The 5,098-nt window shown below is 36.9% G+C and overlaps 1 non-coding gene across 1 annotated transcript; it reads left to right on the top strand.

Annotated features, from left to right (window-relative positions):
• The first annotated feature begins 3,554 nt into the window (after positions 1 to 3,554).
• On the top strand, positions 3,555 to 3,661 carry LOC125175807 (U6 spliceosomal RNA). The gene has a single exon (XR_007155982.1). It is a non-coding gene; the product is annotated as a U6 spliceosomal RNA (small nuclear RNA).
• Positions 3,662 to 5,098: the final 1,437 nt, after the last annotated feature.

Raw genomic sequence — 5,098 nt, 5'->3', positions numbered from 1 at the left:
ATAGAGAAATTGGAAATATACCCACACATATATGGTCAATAAATTTACAACAAAGTAGACAAGATATAGAATTAAGAAGGGACAGTTTTGTTTTTTCTTTTTTTTTTACATTATATTTTTAAAAATTTTTTTACGTTTATTTATTTATTTTGAGAAAGAGAGAGAGGGAGAGAAAATGTGAGCATGGAAGGGGCAGAGATAGAGAACACCAAGCAGGCTCCCCACTGTCAGCCTGGAGCCCAATGTGGGGCTCAAACACATGAACTGTGAGATCATGACCCAATCTGCAACCAAGAGCTGAACACTTAACCAACTGAGCCACCCAGATGTCCTCATAGTTTTTTTTAGTAAGTGGTGTTGGAAAAACTGGACATCCATATGGAAAAGAATTAAATTAGACCACTAAATTAGACCACTATCTTACACCACACACACACACACACACACACACACACACACACACACAAACCCCTCAAAACAGACTAAAAAGTTGAATGTTAAGACTAGAACCTAAAAAAAGTCTAAAACAAACAATAAACAAAACAAAAAACATAAGCACTAAGCTTCTGGACATTGTTCTTGGTTATCTATCTATCTATCTATCTATCTATCTATCTATCTATCTTACTCTAAAGGCAATGGTAACAAAAGCAAAAATAAATAAGTGGGTCCACATCCAACCAAAAAGCTTCTGCACAGTGAAGGAAACTTCAACAAAGTAAAAAGGCAACCTACTAAATGGGTAAAAATATTTGTAAATAATATATCCTATAAAAAGTTAATATTCAAAGTACAGAAAGAACTCCCACAACTCATTAGGAAAAAATAAGAAGTCTGATTAAAAAATGGGCAGAGGATAGGGGCGCCTGGGTGGCTCAGTCGGTTAAGCGGCTGACTTCGGTTCAGGTCATGATCTCGCGGTCCGTGAGTTCGAGCCCCGCGTCGGGCTCTGTGCTGACAGCTCGGAGCCTGGAGCCTGTTTCAGATTCTGTGTCTCCCTCTCTCTCTGACCCTCCCCCATTCATGCTCTGTCTCTCTCTGTCTCAAACATAAATAAATGTTTAAAAAAAAATGGGCAGAGGATCTAACAAACATTTCCCAAAGAAGACACATAGATGGCCAAAAAGCACATGAAAAGATGCCCAACATCATTAATCACTAGGAAAATGCAAACCCAAACCACAATAATATATCACTTCATGCCTTTCAGAATGGCTATTATCAAAAGGACAAGAAATTACAAGTGTTGGGTAGGATGTGGAGAAAAGAGTACCCTCATGCAGTGTTGGTGGGAATGTAAATTGGTACAGTCACTGTGGAAAACAGTATGATGTCCTAAAAATAATTAAAATTAGAACTACCATGTGATCCAGCATATCCACTTGCATCTATCTGAAGAAAACAAAAACACTAATTTGAAAACATTTATACCCCTTTATTCATTGTAGCATTATTTATAATACCCAAGATATTGAAACAACCAGAGTCTAGTGACAGATGACTGGATAAAGAAGATATGGTGTATATACACAATGGAATATTAGCCATAAAAAAGAATGGAATCTTGCCATTTGCAACAACATGGATGAACCTTGAGGGCATTATGCTAAGTAAAATAAGTCAGAGAAAAACAAATATTATATGATTTCATTTACATGTGGAATATAAAAAACAAAACATATAAACAAACCAGACAAAACTAAACCTAACTCATAAATACAGAGAATATACTGGTGTTGCTACAGGGAAATGGTATGGGGTTGGGCAAAGTGGGTAAAGGGGATCAAGAGGTACATGCTTCCAGTATAAAATAAATAAGTGATGGGGATGAAACATACAGCATGAAGACTATCTTCCATTATATTGTGTTGCAAATTTTAAAGTTGCTAAGTAAACCTTAAAAAGTTCTCATCACAAGAAAATAATTTTGTAATCTGTATGCTTATGAATGGTAACTAGACTTATTGTGGTGATGCTTTCACAATATATACAAATGTATAATGTGGTACACCTAAAAATAATATACTCTATGTCAATTATACTTTGGTAAAAATCAATGTAAAATTCATTAAAAGAAATAATTTTGACCACATAGTTGTGGGTACATTTCTGGGTTTTCTATTTTGTTCCATTTATCAATATGCCTGTTTTTTTGTGCCAGTACCATACTGTCTTGGTGACTACAGCTTTGTAATACAACCTGAAGTCCAGAATAGTAATGCCTTCAATTTTTTTTTTTTTTCAAGATTTCTTTGGCTATTCAGGGTCTTTTGTGGCTCTATACAAATTTTAGCACTGTTTATTCTAGCTCTGTGGAGAATGTTGGTGATATTTTGATAGGGATTGCATTAAATGTATAGATTGCTTTGGGTAGTGTAGCCATTTATTTTCTTTAAATGTTTGTTTATTCTGAGAGGGAGAGAGCATGATTGGGGGAGGGGGAGGGGGAGGGGGAGGGGGAGGGGGAGGGGAAGGGGGAGGGGGAGGGGGAGGGGGAGGGGGAGGGGGAGGGGAGGGAGAGGGAGAGGGAGAGGGAAGGAAGGAGGGAGGGAGGGAGGGAGGGAGGGAGGAAAAGGAAGAGGGAAAGTATGCCAAGCAGGCTTTGTGCTTTTAGCAACAGAGCCTGATGTAGGTCTCAGTCCCATGAACTGTGAGATCATGACTTGAGCTGATCAAAAGTCCATGCTTAACCGACTGAGCCACCCAGGTGCCCCAGGTAGTATAGACATTTTAACAGTATTTGTTCTTCCAATCCACAAGCATGAAATATTTTTCCATTTCTTTGTGTCATCTTCAATTTCTCTCTTAAGTGTTCTGTACTTTTCAGGGTACAGATCTTTTATCTCTTTGGTTAGGTTTATTCCTAAGTATCTTATGGTTTTTGGTACAATAGTAAATAGGATCAATTGCTTTATTTCTCTTTCTGCTGCTTTACTACTTCTGCATAGAAATGCAACAGAAGATATTTGAATATGACATATCTGATTAGAGTTAGTATCCAAAATCTACAAAGAACTTACCAAACTCAACACCCAAAAAATAAATAATACAGTTAATAAATGGGCAGAGACGTGCCTGGGTGGCTCAGTCGTTTGAGTGTTCAACTCTTGACTTCTGCTCAGGTGATGATCTCATGGCTCATGAGATAGAGCCCTGCATTAGGGTCTGTGCTGACAGCACAGAGCTTGCTTGAGCTTCTTTATCTCCCTCTATGTCTCTGCCCCTACTCCCCCCCTCTCAAAATAATAAATAAACAAACTTAAAAAAAGAAATGGTCAGAAGACATTAATAGAAATTTTCCAATGAAGACTTATAGATGACAAACAAACACATGAAAAGGTGCCAATATCACTCATCATCAGGGAAATACAAGTCAAAACCACAATAAGATATGACCTCACACCTGTCAGAATGGCTGAAATTAGCAACACAAGAGACAACAGATGTTGGGAAGGATGCAGAGAAAGGGGAAACTCTCACACTGTCCATGGGAATGGCAACTGGTGCAGCCACTCTGGAAAAGAGTATGGAAATACCTTAAAAAGTTAAAAATAGTGCTTGCTTTGGTAGCACATATACTAAAATTGGAATGATATAGAGAAGATTAGCCTGGCCATTGCACAAGGATGACACTCAAATTCATGAAGCATTCTTTATGATTAGGAAGATAATAAAACCTGGTAATTCCCACCCCGCCCTCCCCGCCCCAAAAAAAAAACGTTACAAATAGATCTACCCTATGACCCAGCAATTTTACCACTAGAGTATTTACTCAAAGGATACAAAAATACTGATTAGAAGGGGAACATACATCCAGATATTTATAGCAGCATTATCAACAATAGCCAAACTGTGTTAAGAGCCCAAATGTCTATCAACTGATGAATGAATAAAGAAGACATGGTATATATAAATAATGGAATATTACTCAACCATCAAAAAGAATGAAATCTTGCCATTTGCAACAACATGAATGGAGCTAGAGTGTATTATGCTAAGTGAGAAAAGTCAGAGAAAGACAAATATCATGTGATTTTGCTCATATGTGAAAGTAAGAAACAAAACAGGTGAACATAGGGGAAAGGGCAAAAAAGAGAAGGGGACAAACTATAAGGGATTCTTAATTATAGAGAACACACTGAAGTTTGCTGGACATGAGGTGAGTGGAGGGATTGGCTGAATGGGTGATAGGTATTAACGGGGGCACTTGTATGGATGCTCACTGGGCATTATATGTAAGTGATGAATCACTAAATTCCAATCCTGAAACTAATATTACGCTATATGTTAACTAGAATTTAAATAAAACATTTAAAAATAATTTTATAGATACCATGTCAAAAAATAGGTTAAGACGTGTTTTAAAACACTCATATTTAGATTTATTGGGTAAAGAACAAGAGAGTAGCTAAATAGAGATCTATGTACAATATCAATCTGCAGATCCTAAGTGTCTTGTTTGGCTTGTAATTATATTCAAGGTTCAGGGGAAGATCAGCTTCTGGCAAGAGTGCAAACAGAATGTTTTTTCCTAATTACAAGTGTCCCAAAGTCTCATTTCCTGCTCCTTTTCCCCTTATATCCCCTCTTTATAGTCTAGCTTTTAATAAACAGATCCCTTCTACTAAATGCCTTCTCAATATCCCCTTTTCTGTTCCTACATCTGTAGGGCAATTTCCTACCCACCATCTCTCAGGTAACTGCTTTCTCTAAAATAAGATCAAATAAACCTAGTGTCCTAAACTGACTCTAATATTAAATGTTCTTACCTTGTGTTCTTCTTTGAGGGGAGAGCTGGAATAAAGGCTTTGGGCACTGCCATTTCTAGGCTGGATTTCTTACTACTCCAAATGCCAGAGGGACAATTACTTATATTTTCAGTGCAGAATTTGATATATCTAGTCATAAGAAATCTTTACTAAATACGTATGCAGACAATAAATATTCTGCCCTAATTAAAGTAAAGGATAAAAGTGAGAAGTATTTTTAATCAAGCAATATTATGTATTACATGGATTCCATTTATAGTCTGGTTTTTGTTATTCTACTGGAAAGGAAAACACAATCTATGCATAGTGATGCTTAAATGACATTAAAT

The sequence above is a fragment of the Prionailurus viverrinus genome, chromosome C2 (assembly GCF_022837055.1).
Source record: "Prionailurus viverrinus isolate Anna chromosome C2, UM_Priviv_1.0, whole genome shotgun sequence".
Classification (NCBI taxonomy): Eukaryota; Metazoa; Chordata; class Mammalia; order Carnivora; family Felidae; genus Prionailurus; species Prionailurus viverrinus.
This window is presented reverse-complemented; position numbering and strand designations above follow the sequence as displayed.